Source organism: Bombina bombina, unplaced genomic scaffold, assembly GCF_027579735.1.
Source record: "Bombina bombina isolate aBomBom1 unplaced genomic scaffold, aBomBom1.pri scaffold_537, whole genome shotgun sequence".
In the NCBI taxonomy this organism is placed as follows: Eukaryota; Metazoa; Chordata; class Amphibia; order Anura; family Bombinatoridae; genus Bombina; species Bombina bombina.
Window position 1 is genome coordinate 72,083 of NW_026512282.1, and position 20,497 is coordinate 92,579.

Sequence of the window (20,497 nt, forward strand, 5' to 3'; positions counted from 1 at the left end):
TTAGTTTGTTGTGTAACGGTTTTGCAGGTGTTTTGTGATGCTGCTGAGTTTCACAGTGGAACTAGTTCTATGCATAAAATATCGCCAGACCCACAGATTGTGAGACTGGTGAGGCCAAAAAGATAATTTCTCATAGCTCTGATGATGCTTTTAACATCGGGCCCTTTCTCTACTATCATTGCGCTAGATTAGAAGTGGTTCGCAAATTTGCGCTCCTGCAGGTGCTTTACTTGTGTTCAACTTTTTTACCATCGCAAGCCCAGTTGCGCACTTATTACAGGTCAAGTAAAACTTTTACGCTCTCTGTATCGGATTACAAAGAGATATATGTTTGTATTTCTATACACATTTATATCTGTATTTATATGTCTATATATGTCTGTAAATACATATATACACATAAATACATATATACAAATGTATAGCACTAAATGCATGCATATTTATATATATAGGTAAAAACACTTTTCTCTGAGCCCTTATAATTTTATTGCAATTTTTGTAAAAAAAATTATTTTTATTAGATAGAGTTATTATGAGTGTAACTGTACGTTTAAATATATTTTCGATGTGTTTTGTGACACTTTTTTTGCCTCCTGTAACAGTTAACCAGAGCTCTGAAGTTGCGGTAATCATTCTAGGGTAAATCGGGATTGCTCTCATGTGTTCACATTTACTTTCAACTTGTAATACAGGCAGAATTTAACTTGCGTGGAAACAGCCACAAAAAAACAGATATCGCTTGCACGCAAACAATAGCACGCCACTCGTAACATAGCCCATACTCGGCTTTTAAAGCACTATAATCCATTACTTTTACATTTTCTTTATCTGTAACCCCAATTTACTTATTATGAAAGTTTCTTGATTGCTTAACATTGCATAAGGGACAGGTACCAGGGCAGAGGATTCAACAACCTGGATAAAATTAAAAGCTTCTCTCCTGCTCTCTTAAAATGACAGAAAACAACATGAGATTTTTAGTGATTAATGGAACAACTTTACCATACACCTTCTTTCTTTATTTTGTTCCTGTTTCATGTAATTTAACTCTGGCAATTGTGACTTTTGTAATTCTTAAAACTTGAAATGCATCCTGCTGACTTATCAAGGCTAACCCTGCTACATATGTTTCCCTAAGTTTCTTTAACCGATAACAACTGCAAAACAATGCAATCTATAGTTACTAACATTAATTGCAAAGGATTCTAAGTACCTTCTGCTATAGTTAGGTTTGCCCCCTCGGCCATGTTTTCCTGGATACTTATGATTTATACATACTGCAGGGTGTGCAGAGAGGAATATGAATAGTGTTGTTCACTGCCACTATTTGTGTGCTGTCCAGTGTTGAAATTCATGTTCCTTCCTGCACACCCTGCAGCATGTATAACTCATAAGTGTCCAGGAAAACATGGCTGAGGTGGCAACCCTAGCTATAGTGCAGGCCATGGGAGCCGCCACGCTAAGCCTCCTATTAACGCAGCCAGGGCTCTGTGAAGAAGAGGGTAGGGCATTTTTTATTTTGGGGGGCTTTGTTGTTTTATTAGGGGGCTTAGAGTAGGTGTAATTAGTTTAAAATTGTTGTAATATTTTTCTTATGTTTGTAAATATTTTTTTATTTTTTGTAACTTAGTTCTTTTTTATTTTTTGTACTTTAGCTAGTTTATTTAATTGTATTTATTTGTAGGAATTGTATTTAATTAATTTATTGATAGTGTAGTGTTAGGTTAATAGTAGGTAATTGTAGGTAGTTTATTTAATTAATTTATTGATAGTGTAGTGTTAGGTTTAATTGTAACTTAGGTTAGGATTTATTTTACAGGTAATTTTGTAATTATTTTAACTATTTTTGCTATTAAATAGTTCTTAACTATTTAATAGCTATTGTACCTGGTTAAAATAAATACAAAGTTACCTGTAAAATAAATATTAATCCTAAAATAGCTATAATATAATTATAATTTATATTGTAGCTATATTAGGATTTATTTTACAGGTAAGTATTTATCTTTAAATAGGAATAATTTATTTAATAAGAGTTAATTAATTTCGTTAGATGTAAATTATATTTAACTTAGGGGGGTGTTAGTGTTAGGGTTAAACTTAGCTTTAGGGGTTAATACATTTATTAGAGTAGCGGTGAGCTCCAGTCGGCAGATTAGGAGTTAATAATTGAAGTTAGGTGTCGGTGATGTTAGGGAGGGCAGATTAGGGGTTAATACTATTTATTATAGGTTTAGTGATGTGGATTAGGGGTTAATAACTTTATTATAGTAGCGCTCAGGTCCGCTCGGCAGATTAGGGGTTAATAAGTGTAGGCAGGTGGAGGCGACGTTGTGGGGGGCAGATTAGGGGTTAATAAATATAATACAGGGGTCGGCGGTGTTAGGGGGAGCAGATTAGGGGTACATAAGGATAACGTAGGTGGCGGCGCTTTGCGGTCGGCAGATTAGGGGTTAATAAGTGTAGGCAGATGGAGGCGACGTTGAGGGGGGCAGATTAGGGGTTAATAAATATAATACAGGGGTCGGCGGTGTTAGGGGGAGCAGATTAGGGGTACATAAGGATAACGTAGGTGGCGGTCGGCAGATTAGGGGTTAAAAAAATGTATTCGAGTGTCGGCGATGTGGGGGGACCTCGGTTTAGGGGTACATAGGTAGTTTATGGGTGTTAGTGTACTTTAGAGTACAGTAGTTAAGAGCTTTAGAAACCGGCGTTAGCCCAGAAAGCTCTTAACTACTGACTTTTTTCCTGCGGCTGGAGTTTTGTCGTTAGATGTCGCACAACGTTATCTATACGGTACACATGAACTACACCTGTCTAACTGTGAAACACTGTAAAAATGTACTGAGATAAGAGGTGGCCTTCAATGGCTTAGAAATCAGTTTATGAAATCAGTTTTACCAATCAGCAAGCGCTATCCAGTGTTCTGAACTAAAAATGGGCCAGCTCATAAGCTTATATTCCTACTTTTTCAAATAAAGATACCAAGAGAACAAAGAAAAATTGATAATAGGAGTAAATTAGAAAGTTGCTTAAAATGTCATGCTCTATCTGAATCCTGAAAAAAAAAAATAATAGGTTTAGTGTCCCTTTAAGTCCAGCATGTAGGATTCATAAACACTTTATTGTCCTTGTGAAGTAGTCTGTCTCTAGGTTGTGTCTCGCTATATTTTGTATTGTTTAATTGTTTCAATTAGTTTGTTGTGTAACGGTTTTGCAGGTGTTTTGTGATGCTGCTGAGTTTCACAGTGGAACTAGTTCTATGCATAAAATATCGCCAGACCCACAGATTGTGAGACTGGTGAGGCCAAAAAGATAATTTCTCATAGCTCTGATGATGCTTTTAACATCGGGCCCTTTCTCTACTATCATTGCGCTAGATTAGAAGTGGTTCGCAAATTTGCGCTCCTGCAAGTGCTTTACTTGTGTTCAACTTTTTTACCATCGCAAGCCCAGTTGCGCACTTATTACAGGTCAAGTAAAACTTTTACGCTCTCTGTATCGGATTACAAAGAGATATATGTTTTTATTTCTATACACATTTATATCTGTATTTATATGTCTATATATGTCTGTAAATACATATATACACATAAATACATATATACAAATGTATAGCACTAAATGCATGCATATTTATATATATAGATAAAAACACTTTTCTCTGAGCCCTTATAATTTTATTGCAATTTTTGTAAAAAAAAATATTTTTATTAGATAGAGTTAGTATGAGTGTAACTGTACTTTTAAATATATTTTCGATGTGTTTTGTGACACTTTTTTTGCCTCCTGTAACAGTTAACCAGAGCTCTGAAGTTGCGGTAATCATTCTAGGGTAAATCGGGATTGCTCTCATGTGTTCACATTTACTTTCAACTTGTAATACAGGCAGAATTTAACTTGCGTTGAAACAGCCACAAAAAAACAGATATCGCTTGCACGCAAACAATAGCACGCCACTTGTAACATAGCCCATACTCGGCTTTTAAAGCACTATAATCCATTACTTTTACATTTTCTTTATCTGTAACCCCAATTTACTTATTATGAAAGTTTCTTGATTGCTTAACATTGCATAAGGGACAGGTACCAGGGCAGAGGATTCAACAACCTGGATAAAATTAAAAGCTTCTCTCCTGCTCTCTTAAAATGACAGAAAACAACATGAGATTTTTAGTGATTAATGGAACAACTTTACCATACACCTTCTTTCTTTATTTTGTTCCTGTTTCATGTAATTTAACTCTGGCAATTGTGACTTTTGTAATTCTTAAAACTTGAAATGCATCCTGCTGACTTATCAAGGCTAACCCTGCTACATATGTTTCCCTAAGTTTCTTTAACCGATAACAACTGCAAAACAATGCAATCTATAGTTACTAACATTAATTGCAAAGGATTCTAAGTACCTTCTGCTATAGTTAGGTTTGACCCCTCGGCCATGTTTTCCTGGATACTTATGATTTATACATACTGCAGGGTGTGCAGAGAGGAATATGAATAGTGTTGTTCACTGCCACTATTTGTGTGCTGTCCAGTGTTGAAATTCATGTTCCTTCCTGCACACCCTGCAGCATGTATAACTCATAAGTGTCCAGGAAAACATGGCTGAGGTGGCAACCCTAGCTATAGTGCAGGCCATGGGAGCCGCCACGCTAAGCCTCCTATTAACGCAGCCAGGGCTCTGTGAAGAAGAGCAGGTTAGTGCAGGCCTCCAGTGTGTTAAAGGAAAGTATTTACTCATTTAAAGGAAACAAATGAATGCTGATGAATTTCATTCAGATAATCGTTTTGTGGAAACAAAATTAATATCCCTGTTTTGGTAACAAATTAGCATTTGTGGCAAAGCAAATACACAGCTTTATTAATTATCTATGCAATACATATTTGAGATACTTTTTTTTAGATGCACAGTTTTTTTTATCATAGGTTTCTATTCAACAAGACTGAGCAATATCCTATTAGGTTAAAATATTTTGAACACTTACCTATAAACAGTTTAGTTTTATTACTACTCTGCTATCAACATTGTCATAAAAAGCAAATATTCTATAAAAAAAAAGTATTACACTTTCTCTCTCTAAAAAACCCTGTATTCAAATATAGTTGTAATCAAAATTATTCAACCCCCATTGCAAATAAGGTTTATTGTCAGAATGTACAGACTTTCAGCTGTTTGCAATGAACAAATCAAACAAAAGCAATTAAAATAGCTCAACACAATGAATGCTTCAAGTGGTTTCCCCAAATTCAACTGAAAATGCAACTTTTAATGAATTCAACCCCTTCATGCCCATCATTTTTTGTACTTAGTCGAGCATCCTTTTGCTGTTATGAGCTGCTGCAAATAAAATGCATAGCCAGACACCAGCTTCTGGCAGTGTTCCGGAATCTTAGCCTATTCCTCATGAACAAAGGCCTCTAGTTCAGTAATATTCTTGGATTTGTGAGCTGCAACCACCTTCTTCAAATCCCATCAGAGATTTTCTATGGGGTTCAAGCCAGCTGACTGTGATGGCCACTGTAGAATCTTCTAGGATTTCTTCTGCAACCAAGCCTTGATGGAATTTGATGTATGCTTGGGATTATTGTCCTGTTGGAAGGTTCAATGACGCCCAAGCTTCAGCTTCCTCATAGACCAGTGGTTCTCAACCAAAGTGAGCTCAAGGCCCGGAAAAATTTAGCTAGACATGTCCAAGGCCCGGTAGATATATATATATATATGTGAGCAGCAGGGGCGGGCTGATCTGCCAGGCAAATAGGACCTGGGCTGAGCTACCAGTAAGTAGGGGGGCCTACAAATGGCATCTCCACGGATCCTTGTGCATTCCTTAAGCTGGAGTTTTCAGTTGCCCTGTCAGTAACTAAGCAAATAAGTGTGGGTTTAGTGGGGGCCCTGGCGGGGGTCTGTCGCTGTGAGGGCCATAGAGTGTGGGGTCTGGCCCTGGAGGTTGGGTGCCTTTTTTCTGGACCTTAATGTTCGGGGTCCTGGCTCTGGAGGTTGAGGGGCCTGTTGGGGGCAGGTCAGGGAGGCTACCATGTTCATTTGCATAAAATGTAATACATTTTGGTCAGTGTGAGACAGTGTTCCTGGGGCCTTGATTGGTCTCAGTCTGCCCCTAGTTTGCAGTGGGGTAAGAGTGTGCAGTGGGTGCATGACAGGTCGGGGCCCACCAGCAGGGCTATCGCGGCCCGGTACTGGGCCACGGCCCGGCTGTTGAGAAACCAGGTCATAGACGGCATAACGTTTTCTCCTAGGATTTCCTGATACTTCAATGAATCCCTCTTGCCTTCCACACGCTGCAGGTTTCCAGTGCCAGAGACTGCAAAGCTGCCCCAAAGCATCACTGAGCCACCACCATACTTAACTGTAGGCAGAGTGTTCTTTTCAGCGTATGCTTCATTCTTCTTCCTCCAGACATGTCGATGATCCATCAGGCTGAAAAGTTCCAGTTTTGTTTCATTGCTCCACAAAACAGAATCCCAAAATTTCTGTGGCTTATTTATATGATTTTGGCCATATTGGAACAGACATTTCTTGTGTTTTTGGGTCAGTAGTGGTATATGTCTTGGTGGTCTGGCAGGGAAACTTGCTGTGCTTAGCACCTGCCTTACTGTGCAAACTGAAACCTCAGTGTCTGGTCTTGCTGCAGGTCATTTGCAGTCACTCAGGGATTTTTCTCAACCTGTCTTCTCAAAAATCTGGTTGCAGCCGTTGATAGCTTTTTTTTCCTCCCGGTCCAGGTAGTGTAACCACTGTTCCTTTAACTTTTGACTTGCAAACTATGCTCTTGACGTTGTCTCTAGGAACATTCAGTGCATTTGCTATCTTTTTGTATCCTGTTCCTTGTTTGTAAAGGGCGATGATCTCTTCTCTTAACTTTTTGGACCATTCTTTTGACATATTTCTAACATGATTTGTTCATTGCAAACAGCTGAGAGTCTGTAAATTTTGACAATAAACATGATTTGCAATGAGGGGGGTGTGTGTGAATAATTTTGATTACAACTGTATATTGTTTTCTCCAGACATGGAATCAGTGTACCTACTCAACAGAGGGCCCTGGTGCCAAAAAGTTTTTGCCCCTATCGAAGGTATTATTAGTAATATTATTATTATTATCAGTTATTTGTAGAGCACCAACAGATTCTGCAGTGCTATAAATATCAGTATAAAATGCAAAGGAGACAAATGGGTAGAGGGCACTGCCAAGAGTTCCACTGTTGTAAATCAAATCTCATGAAGGTGATATACCAAACAGCCGGGCTTGTAGGCTTTCATGCTGAAGGCGTTCAAGGGGATGCAAAAGTAGAAGAGGAACTGAGGTAAGAAAAGGTTAGTGTATGTTGTATGCATCCCTGTACCAGTAGTCAAGGCGGGAAATGATGAGAGAGTGGAATCTTATCTGTGTCTTCTGAGAGGAAGTGACACATTTTGGGGATGTTTTAAGGGATAAATGGTTGGAATTTTCCAAAGACTGGATGTTAGGAGTGGATCTACAGTTATATAAAGCTGGGGTAGAGATTTTGGAGGAAGGGGGGGGGGGGAATATGGAGCTCAGTTTTGGAGAGATTTAGTTTCAGGTAATGGGAGGGCATCCTGAAAGAAATATTAGACAGACATTTAGTGACATAAGATATCAAGGAAGGGGATAGATCTGGTGCAGAGAGGTAGATTTGGCATACAAATAAGATATTGAAAACCATGGGACTTTATTAAGTATGACTGAGATTGAGAAGTATAGGTTGAGAAGAGATGGGGACCAAAGAGCTTTGTGGTACCCCAACAGAAAGTGGTAAAGGGTAGAGGATGGACCAGAAGGCTACACTAAAAGGTATGGTTACACAGGTAGGAGGAAAAACACAGAAGGGATGTGTTTCAAGTGCCAAAGGATTGGTGAGTTTGGTGCAAGAGAGGGTGGTCAGTAGTATCAAAGGCTGTAGACAGATCAAGAAGTATTAACTAAGAGAAGTGGCCATTCAATTTTGCTGTAAGTAAGTCACTAGTACCCTTAATGATTCCATTTTTGTGGAATGTTGGGGACAAAATCAAAATGAATAGATCAAGGAGGAAGCTTAATGTGACACAATATGATAATTATGTATATGCTAGCCTTTCCAGAAGTTTTGAGGTAAGGGGGAGTTAGGAAATAGGGCAGTAGTTGGATCGAAAGAGTTTTTTTTTGTGATAGGTCTGACTAGTGCATGTTTAAGGGATACCCGTCCTGAGGGAGAGATTGAAAATATATGTTAGGATTGGTGTGAGAGTAGGAGACAGGGAGGTCAGTAGTTGCGAGATGATACTATTGAGAATACTGGTAGTGAGGCTATAGAATAATATAAGGGCAGAAATTTCATCCTCAGTAACAGGGGCAAAAGAGCTTCTGTGGAATTTGGTGTAAGGGTTAGATGGATGAGATTAGTAGGCAATGCTGTGAAACTGCAAGTGAAGAGACAATTATGAGAAAGAGGAAAGGGGGAGTCTGTGAAAAAGTATGAGAATAGAAAGTTGCACAAAAGACATAAAATTACATTTACACTCATAATAACACCATCTAATAAAAATGATTTAAAACATATACTGTATATACTATATATATATATATATATATATATATATATATATATATATATATGTCTATTTGCGTGTATATTTGTATTTATATTTGTATATATGTACACATAAATACATATGCATACCTATATAGGGGTCAATTTATTAATGTGCGAGCGGACATGATACGATGTAGCCAGCGATGGGGGCGAAATTTATGCCCTCATATGCCAACCTATTTATGGGTTGGTGGGAACTGTGCCACATCTTTGGAGATAGAAACCCCTCCAAACACAATATAGCCTTTTTCAGGCGGTATATAGATGATTTGCTAATAATTTGGAGAGGGAATGAACAGCAACGATGTAGGGATAAAATTCACATATGTAGCTGCAACCAGAGAAATTGATTATCAAGACCTGAGGCTAACAGGCTTATATAATGGTGAAATTAGAACTGAAGTGTATAGAAAACCTATATCAGGAAACACACTATTACACGCCAATAGCTGTCATTCAAAAAAGGTGTTTGGAGCTGTAGCCAAAGGTCAGTTCATTAGAGTCAGAAGAAACTGCTCTAGCATACAGGGATATGAGACACACTCAGTGTGTCTGGCCGATCGCCTCACCTCCAGAGGGTATGATACCAACATGGTAAAAAATATGAGAGAACAAGTTAGGAGGATAAATAGAAGGGATCTCCTCAAGAAAAAAGCAGAGAAAAATGACCCTAACAAAAGAGATTTCAAAGGAGTCACCTTTGTAACTAGCTATAGTCAACAATTTGAATCTATTTGCAAAATAATTAAGAAACATCTCCCACTGCTAGCAGCTGATGATGACCTGTCTATTGTTATAACTAAAGGCTGCAGATTTTCGAATAGGAAAGCATTGACTATTGGTAATTTGGTATCCCCCACTGAGCTTCCAAGCAGAAAGACCCAAACTGGATCATGGCTCACACACAAAGGGCTATACAGATGTAGCAACCTTACATGTAAAGCCTGTGAACATTTAATACCAGGGAATGAGTTTAGGAGTGACGTGACAGGAAAGACTTATGAACAGAAGGAAGTTCTTAACTGTAGATCGTACAACGTAGTGTACCTTTTGACATGCATACAATGCCATGTACAGTATACGGGCCTAACCACACGGGAGGTCAGGGAAAGAATACAAGAGCACATATCTAACATTAAGGCAGGTAAACTCACCACTCCACTGGTCCATCACTTCAAACACAAACATTCTAATTCCCCTGAAACAATGAGATGGACACTAATAGAGAAAGTTCGACCCAAAACAAGAGGTGGGGATTTAGAAAATTATCTCTCAAAGAGAGAGGTGTTTTGGATTTTTAAGTTGGGCACTAGGATGCCCCAAGGATTAAACTCAGAATTCGATTTAGTAAATTTTTGGTATTAGGACAGGACACTGACAAGGTTTATTCAGTGTCTGTAATGTTAGAGCAGGGACTCTTCAATGATGGAATTAGTACTTTCTGTTTTTAACATAAAAGCTGTTTAATGTTCCTCTTACTGAGTTATTGTGTTTATCATCTACAGTGGGGCAAAAAAGTATTTAGTCAGCCACCAATTGTGCAAGTTCTCCCACTTAAGAAGATGAGAGAGGCCAGTAATTTTCATCATAGGTATACCTCAACTATGAGAGACAAAATGTGGAAACAAATCCAGACAATCACATTGTCTGATTTGGAAATAATTTATTTGCATATTATGGTGGAAAATAAGTATTGGTCACTATCAAAAGTTCATCTCAATACTTTGTTATATATCCTTTGTTGGCAATGACAGAGGTCAAACGTTTTCTGTAAGTCTTCACAAGGTTGTCACACACTGTTGCTGGTATGTTGGCCCATTCCTGCATGCAGATCTCCTCTAGAGCAGTGATGTTTTGGGGCTGTCGCTGGGCAACACAGACTTTCAACTCCCTCCAAAGGTTTTCTATGGGGTTGAGATCTGGAGACTGGCTAGGCCACTCCAGGACCTTGAAATGCTTCTTACAAAGCCACTCCTTTGTTGCCCGGGCAGTGTGTTTGGGATCATTGTCATGCTGAAAGACCCAGCCACGTTTCATCTTCAATGCCCTTGCTGATGGAAGGAGGTTTGCACTCAAAATCTCACGATACATGACCCCATTCATTCTATCATGTACACGGATCAATCATCCTGTTCCCTTTGCAGAGAAAGAGCCCGAAAGCATGATGTTGCCACCCCCATGCTTCACAGTAGGTATGGTGTTCTTTGGTTGCAACTCAGCATTCTCTCTCCTCCAAACACGACGAGTTGTGTTTCTACCAAACAGTTCTACTTTGGTTTCATCTGACCATATGACATTCTCCCAATCTGCTTCTGGATCATCCAAATGCTCTCTAGCATACTTCAGACGGGCACGTACATGTACTGGCTTAAGCAGGGGGACACGTCTGGCACTGCATGATCTGAGTCCCTGGCGGCGTAGTGTGTTACTGATGGTAGCCTTTGTTACGTTGGTCCCAGCTCTCTGCAGGTCATTCACTAGGTCCCCCCATGTGGTTCTGGGATGTTTGCTCACCGTTCTTGTGATCATTTTGACCCCACGTGGGTGAGATCTTGCGTGGAGCCCCAGATCGAGGGAGATTATCAGTGGTCTTGTATGTCTTCCATTTTCTAATTATTGCTCCCACAGTTGATTTCTTCACACCAAGCTGCTTGCCTATTGCAGGTTCAGTCTTCCCAGCCTGGTGCAGGTCTACAATTTTGTTTCTGGTGTCCTTCAACAGCTCTTTGGTCTTCACCATAGTGGAGTTTGGAGTGTGACTGTTTGAGGTTGTGGACAGGTGTCTTTTATACTGATAACAAGTTCAAACAGGTGCCATTAATACAGGTAATGAGTGGAGGACAGAGGAGCCCCTTAAAGAAGAAGATACAGGTCTGTGAGAGCCAGAAATCTTACTTGTTTGTAGGTGACCAAATACTTATTTCTCACCATAATATGCAAATAAATTATTTCCAAATCAGACAATGTGATTGTCTGGATTTGTTTCCACATTTTGTCTCTCATAGTTGAGGTATACCTATGATGAAAATGACAGGCCTCTCTCATCTTCTTAAGTGGGAGAACTTGCACAATTGGTGGCTGACTAAATACTTTTTTGCCCCACTGTATATTTATCATATTTTTCTATACAGGGAACACTCAACTCTATATCATGTCATCTAATAGTAATCCCCAGTAGCATTCAACATACAAACATTGGAGGTAGGAGATCAAATATAGGATCCCTATGTACAGGTACTTAATTCTATAATATTTATTAAAATTATATAATTTAATATGTCTAATGATATAGGATCAGCTTTGTTAAATGGGACATATGATATTCCTAAGTAAGTTGTAAGAAGAGGGTATTTACAAATTCCACAATGAAAACAAAAAGGACACTCTTTCAGGTGAGATAAAATAGAAAGATTGAATAACATCTATAAAATATAAATAGAAATGTATTATTAACGTCAATTTGATAGGAGCTTCACTCACATGAATGGAAGAAAAATCGGTTCATGTGGAAACCGGCATATATGTTTTGTACCCCTCGATTTATTTATTTATTTATTTATTTATAATATGGCAAACCATACATATAAGCTAAGCTAATTTGCACGCATACCTTTTTCACAGATCTGTGTTAATTAAATCTTGTAATTTTTTGAAATTGTATAATATGAAATTCTCTTTGTATATAGTCACTAAGATGTTAAATATTTAAACTAAGTGAACCCACTCTGACGTAACATATCCAGCCCGGATGATAAAAGTATTTACAGATCGCTTGTTTGTGAAATTGTTATGTTAGTCTGTATAAACAAGCGGATAACCATATGTATAACTAAGATCGTTTTGACAAGGGGGCTGGGCCGACAGTGTCATTAAATCTTTTAACCTATCATAGAGACATCTATGCTTTTTTAGCTCTGAGCCTGGATAGGCAGGTTATACAGCTATGACTACGGCCATTTGCCGAAACGCGTCAGCTGACCTGTGATGCTGCCGGCACAATCCGGATGTTAGTGGGACAGTGTAGAATATGGAAACACTGTCAAGAGAATTTTTATAGGTGATTCAATAAAAACGGATGTTTTATCAATACGGATTCCCCGTTTTTTTCTGTTCTGTTTGATGGGATCTACTTTTGCCTGATACCGGGTTGAATCTGGAGAGGAACGGCTCGGCTGGGACTTGGAACTCTGCACAGGATTTAACATGCCGCCACATACCAGCGCCTACCCTGAGGAGGAGAGGTGAGCAACAGACTTTCTATTGTCCTTAGTTATAGTTGCACTCTCTGTAGACTGGGGTTTGGTTGCATAATGAATTATTGTGATTGTGTGGATGACATATGTGTTGAAATACAGCACGGAACCTGATGCATAAATCATTCATTAATGTGATTTAAAGGAAAGTTTAGTATATTGATTCCCAGCCTGTTCGAAGCACTTGTGTTTATTACAACAGAGTTTGGAGTGTGTAGAAGAGGGTAATAAACTTTGTATGCAACTTGATAAATTGACCCCATGGACATATATATAAGTGCATTGGAGCCCTTTGCAGTCAAGAAGAGGAAAACATGTAAAAGCATATTTATGCAATATTAATGTTAGTTTAATAAAGGTTTTAACTATATATTTATTGTAAATATTCCACATTCCAATGTTCTGCACATAGAAGAATATGTTCTATGTATTTATAACTAGATATTCCCATATAGATCTCTGTATAGCTATACCTATTTGTTCGGGTTAGCGTGCGAGTAGGGGGTTTGCTCCATTGACTTCTATGGGGGAATACATCAATGCGCGTGCGAGCGTGCAATATTCTATGTTCAGCTTTTTGTGCGCATCAGTTGTGCTGATTTGTTATTCTTGTTCTCTGGGGTGAAATCTGCCAGTCAGCCAATGACTATATCTCTGCAGATAGTGGTGCTTGTTATTAGCATTTTCATTTTGACAATGGAGCATGTTAGACAAACAGATTGACCTCATGCTTCTGTTACACATTGAAAGATTGCTCAGCTCACCATATTTCATGTTCCATATTTCTGTAAATATACAAGTTTCATTTAACAATAACGGTAACTTTGTGGTTAAACAAACCATGACACAAGCTGATTCTGCTATTCAGGTACATCTGTGCTCGTGTTTGTGACAAAGCTGTTTTGATTCCATCAGCAACCACAGCCATGTATTCTGTTTCTTGAAAATTGATTTTTAACATTGGCACTTATCTAGATGACAATCCCCGAATCTGTGTTGTCATTCTAACAAAGAATGATGCATTATATATATATAACCAATGTCAAACTTTTTCATTAATGTCATAGTTTAAAGGATAAAGACCATGGAATTTGAAATGAAACTTCCTAAATAAATAACATTGTATTATTAAAGGGACATTGTACTGTACAGTTTTCTCCCCTTGAATGTGTTCCCCAATGATCCATTTTACCTGCTATAGTGTATTAAATTGTTTACACATAGCTAATTTACCTTTATTTTGTGATCTTAAATAGCTGATTTTGACAGTTAAAATCATCACAAATAATGACAATATGTATACTTTTGTATTATCTAAAGAAAAGTTGCAGCACAGTAGGGGTGGGAAAGACTGGTACTAAAATTATCATTTTCAGCAGCTTTTGAGAATATCTAGAGATAAGATAAGGGGGTCAATTTATCAAAGCTTCAACTGTGAATCCGCTGTAATTCAGCGTCAAATTAAGCACAAAACTGATACGCCAAAGTTAGCAATGCGTCAACATGGTAAAATGTAGGCCAGTTTGCTGTAACATGTCCGGTGAAATTAGTTTGATGCAAATTGATGCTTGCATTATTTGAACATACTACTGGTAATCTGCCTTTACATACAACTCTATTCGACCAAATTAAAATTTATGAAACATTCAATTGGTGCGCTCTTGTCTTGATTGACGCAGCAAACCTGATTTTCAATCTGCCCCCTTTGAGCTTGTGATAGGAATCAAAGGGATGTGACGAGACTATAAAAGGGTGTGTCTACCAACACAGAAAGGTTTAGTTATACGCTGTTTGTCCTCTCATACAGTCATTAACAATGAACATGATTAATGTCTTTACATTGCAATACTCCTTCAATAAAAAAAAAAAAAAAAAATATATATATATATATATATATATATATATATATATATTTATATATATATATATACAAAAGTTAAATGATGCAAGATTTATTGTTTGTAAAAAGAGCTATGTCAAGAATACAACAAGTTAACCAACTAAATATTACATTAAAGAGCTGTCCTTATTCATGGACAAGAAAGAAAGTTGTAAGTAAAATGGCGTACATTACATACGTATGAAAACACAAGTCACGTGATGGACATATGATGAGCATCATACATAAATTTCAGTAGAATACTTGATAAATAGTGAAATCTGCGACATTAATGCTTCATATTTATCAACAGTATGATGCTGTTTGCATCATTCTTAATGCGCGTGAGTTTGACAGTTTTTTTGATAAATAAGGATGTTGAATGGAGAAGTGCGTCAGCGATGTACAGCGAGCGTATTTTACACAGTGAATTCAGTCAGGTTGACGCATTGGTAAATTCACCCCAAGGAATCATGTTTGTATAGAAAAATAGATAAGGAGGATTGCGCTTTCTGCAAGCTCAGTCCATTGAAATGGGGGTTAATAGTGTAGTATACTTGAGGAGGGCTAGTAGCGGTATAGAGGTTGATAGTTTAGATAGGTACTTGCAGTGGGTATGTGGCAGTATAAGGATTAACATGAAAGATACTTGCGGTAGGTATGTGGCGGCATAGGGGTTAACAGTTTAGATAGGAACTTGTGGTTGGCTAGTGGTGATATAGGGGTTAATAGTTTAGATGGGTACGTGCGGTTGGTATGTGGCGGGGCGGTATAGGATTTAAATGGAGAGGTACTTGCTTTGGGTATGTGGCAGAATAGGGGTTAACAGGATAGGTACTTGTGGTGGGTTTGTGGCGGTTTAGATATTTATTAGTGTAGTGTTAGTTTGTGATCATAGAGTACTTCAGTTTAGGGGTATTAGGATTAGTGGTTAGGTACAGCAGTTATAGTCCAATAGATCGTTTACTATACCTCGCCAATATGGGCAGCAAAGCTGGGTGTTATCTATAGCCAGCAACGCCTACCAATAGCATGTATAGTAAATGCCTCTCGGCGATACCGTCTGTTAGCTATGTCGGGAGCTTGGAATTTTCTGACAGGCTCGTCCGACATAGTGGAGGATCCCTTGGAATATTTTGCTGCCTCGTAGTACTCTAAAATCTAAATCGCAAAACATGATGCGTGTCACTCATATTTTACATTCCTTTGTTCTTCACATAGAAAATAATGTACTTTTTATTATTAAATATCTATTTCTAAAAATGAAATCAATAATCCGCATTACTATGTCTTACACCCCCCTTAGTGCACAGAGAGTAGAAAAACTATTTACATTTAAAAAAACAAAAGAGAAAAGCATCTCCTGTCCAGCACCAGGCTATTTTGCAAACTTGTAATGTGAGTGCATACCAAGGAGCGCAAAAAGCCTCTGTCTAGTGTAGTTAATGCTTTCTTTTTATAAACTGTTTTTATCTATCATGGGGAGGTCATGTAGCAAAATATGTGCACATGGCACAAAGGATATGTGGGCAGTTGCAAACTAATCCTGTTTTTCTTTTGATACTCCGCAGCCATCTTGGGCATAAAGTGTTGCTGCAAAATTTCTGCAGATGGCTTGAAAAATATGGTTAAAGGATTCCAACAGTGGTGACAGACTGGAATGACCCTATTGCCAACAAAAATAACGTTTGAGTTGAATGGAATTGGCTCTACCAGAGGAATTACCTCTACTAGCCACTAACAGAGCTTTCAGAGAAATACCATAGTTTTTCTGTCATATTCACACTGAAAACATTGGGTTCTAGCTGTGACACCTAGGGCATCATTTTGTTCTTGCCAGGTGTTCTGATGAAGAAGATATATCTTGTCTGTTTGTGCAGCTTATTTTTAAAGTTACATTTTGTGTGCATGTGCAACTCACTTTTGGGAGATACTGTATTTATATATATATATATATATATATATATATATATATATATATATATATATATATATATATATATATATATATAAAAGATTCAGTGCAAAGTGGCAAAATTTAAAACAAATCCAAACCCCTCACAAATAGTGCTCCACCTATCACATGTTCAATAGCATCAACATATGCAATCAGCTAAACAATATAGTAAATCTTATAGCACAACCTCATACCTAATCAAAAATATAGATTAAAAAAATAAAAGAAAGACATTAAACAGAATATGTAAGCATAATAACCGGTTCCGGTGTGACCATGATACCCATAATATATTCCGAATATATCAATTTGTGAGTGTGTGTAAAAGTGTTTAAAGTAGGACCGTGTGTGTTTAAAGACATAGCTTTGATATCCTGAATATACAGACACAGGCAACTCCAGATAGCATAACTCGTATGTACAACCCTATATACATTGATATTCAAATTGTTCCTTTCTAAAGTGTGAATAGTGTTACTTTCATAGCATCAACCGTCTGTATAAGAGATATTCAAACACTCCATCATCGTATAATGCCACTCACGTTGCATTTGCGGTCTTTTAGGGGGCGGGGCTAATGACCAAATAGCTATCAAACACAACCCTGGCGCATCATGCGCTATCCAATCCAATTGTAGTTGTGGGATGACAAGGATGACACTCGTTCTGTTATTAAACAAACCCACAAATGCTATGTGGTGCTAGTGTCATATTTGTTAATGCATGTATGAAAGACTAGGGAGAGATAACGGTAGAGATAGGGGTATATACTGCAGTTCATCTATACATCCTAATAGAAGGATGTGGGTAAATTACCATATATCTAACTGCAAGGTGCATATATATTGTGTATATATTACATGTATATATTACCATGGATCTGAAACTTTGCTAAGTCTACAACTAAAAATATTAAGTCTAAAAAATATATGGGATAATAGGGACATTCAATCATAAAGCGACAGTACCTCCACAAGGAAGCTTATAAAACTAGGACAATTGTAAGACCCAATAGCTCAGTCCTCTATTCTGTACAGTTCATATATTTCATATATTAAGACAGAAGGTGATGTGTAACACCCTAAAGGACTATTGTGCCTAAGTGTCTTAGGCCTAGATTTGGAGTTCGGCGGTAGCCGTCAAAACCAGCGTTAGAGGCTCCTAACGCTGGTTTTGGCCGCCCGCTGGTATTTGGAGTCAGTGATTAAAGGGTCTAACGCTCACTTTTCAGCCGCGACTTTTCCATACCGCAGATCCCCCTACGCCATTTGCGTAGCCTATCTTTTCAATGGGATCTTTCTAACGCTGGTATTTAGAGTCGTTTCTGAAGTGAGCGTTAGAGCTCTAACGACAAGATTCCAGCCGCCTGAAAAAAGCAGGAGTTAAGAGCTTTCTGGCTAACGCCGGTTCATAAAGCTCTTAACTACTGTACCCTAAAGTACACTAACACCCATAAACTACCTATGTACCCCTAAACCGAGCTCCCCCCACATCGCCGCCACTCGATTAAAATTTTTAACCCCTAATCTGCCGACCGCCACCTACGTTATACTTATGTACCCCTAATCTGCTGCCCCTAACCCCGCCGACCCCTGTATTACATTTATTAACCCCTAACCTGCCCCCCACAACGTCGCCGCCAGCTACTTAAAATAATTAACCCCTAATCTTCCGACCGCAAAGCGCCGCCACCTACGTTATCCCTATGTACCCCTAATCTGCTACCCCTAACACCGCCGACCCCTATATTATATTTATTAACCCCTAATCTGTCCCCCTCAACGTCGCCGACACCTGCCTACACTTATTAACCCCTAATCTGCCGAGCGGACCTGAGCGCTACTATAATAAAGTTATTAACCCCTAATCCGCATCACTAACCCTATCATAAATAGTATTAACCCCTAATCTGCCCTCCCTAACATCGCCGACAGCTACCTTCAATTATTAACCCCTAATCTGCCGAGCGGACCTCACCGCTATTCTAATAAATGTATTAACCCCTAAAGCTAAGTCTAACCCTAACACTAACACCCCCCTAAGTTAAATATAATTTACATCTAACGAAATAAATTAACTCTTATTAAATAAATTATTCCTATTTAAAGCTAAATACTTACCTGTAAAATAAATCCTAATATAGCTACAATATAAATTATAATTATATTATAGCTATTTTAGGATTAATATTTATTTTACAGGTAACTTTGTAATTATTTTAACCAGGTACAATAGCTATTAAATAGTTAAGAACTATTTAATAGTTACCTAGTTAAAATAATAACAAATTTACCTGTAAAATAAATCCTAACCTAAGTTATAATTAAACCTAACACTACCCTATCAATAAAATAATTAAATAAACTACCTACAATTACCTACAATTAACCTAACACTACACTATCAATAAATTAATTAAACACAATTCCTACAAATAAATACAATTAAATAAACTAGCTAAAGTACAAAAAATAAAAAAGAACTAAGTTACAGAAAATAAAAAAATATTTACAAACATAAGAAAAATATTACAACAATTTTAAACTAATTACGCCTACTCTAAGCCCCCTAATAAAATAACAAAGCCCCCCAAAATAAAAAATTCCCTACCCTATTCTAAATTAAAAAAGTTACAAGTTCTTTTACCTTACCAGCCCTGAACAGGGCCCTTTGCGGGGCATGCCCCAAGAATTTCAGCTCTTTTGCCTGTAAAAAAAAACATACAATACCCCCCCCCCAACATTACAACCCACCACCCACATACCCCTAATCTAACCCAAACCCCCCTTAAATAAACCTAACACTAAGCTCCTGAAGATCTTCCTACCTTGTCTTCACCATCCAGGTATCACCGATCCGTCCTGGCTCCAAGATCTTCATCCAACCCAAGCGGGGGTTGGCGATCCATAATCCGGTCCAGAAGAGGCTCCAAAGTCTTCCTCCTATCCGGCAAGAAGAGGACATCCGGACCGGCAAACATCTTCTCCAAGCGGCATCTTCGATCTTCTTCCATCCGGAGCGAAGCGGCAGGATCCTGAAGACATCCAGCGCGGAACATCCATCCGGACCGACGACTGAACGACGAATGACTTTTCCTTTAAGGGACGTCATCCAAGATGGCGTCCCTCGAATTCCGATTGGCTGATAGGATTCTATCAGCCAATCGGAATTAAGGTAGGAATTTTCTGATTGGCTGATGGAATCAGCCAATCAGAATCTAGTTCAATCCGATTGGCTGATCCAATCAGCCAATCAGATTGAGCTCGCATTCTATTGGCTGTTCCGATCAGCCAATAGAATGCGAGCTCAATCTGATTGGCTGATTGGATCAGCCAATCGGATTGAACTTGATTCTGATTGGCTGATTCCATCAGCCAATCAGAAAATTCCTACCTTAATTCCGATTGGCTGATAGAATCCTATCAGCCAATCGGAATTCGAGGGACGCCATCTTGGATGACGTCCCTTAAAGGAACAGTCATTCGTCGTTCAGTCGTCGGTCCGGATGGATGTTCCGCGCTGGATGTCTTCAGGATCCTGCCGCTTCGCTCCGGATGGAAGAAGATCGAAGATGCCGCTTGGAGAAGATGTTTGCCGGTCCGGATGTCCTCTTCTTGCCGGATAGGAGGAAGACTTTGGAGCCTCTTCTGGACCGGATTATGGATCGCCAACCCCCGCTTGGGTTGGATGAAGATCTTGGAGCCAGGACGGATCGGTGATACCTGGATGGTGAAGACAAGGTAGGAAGATCTTCAGGGGCTTAGTGTTAGGTTTATTTAAGGGGGGTTTGGG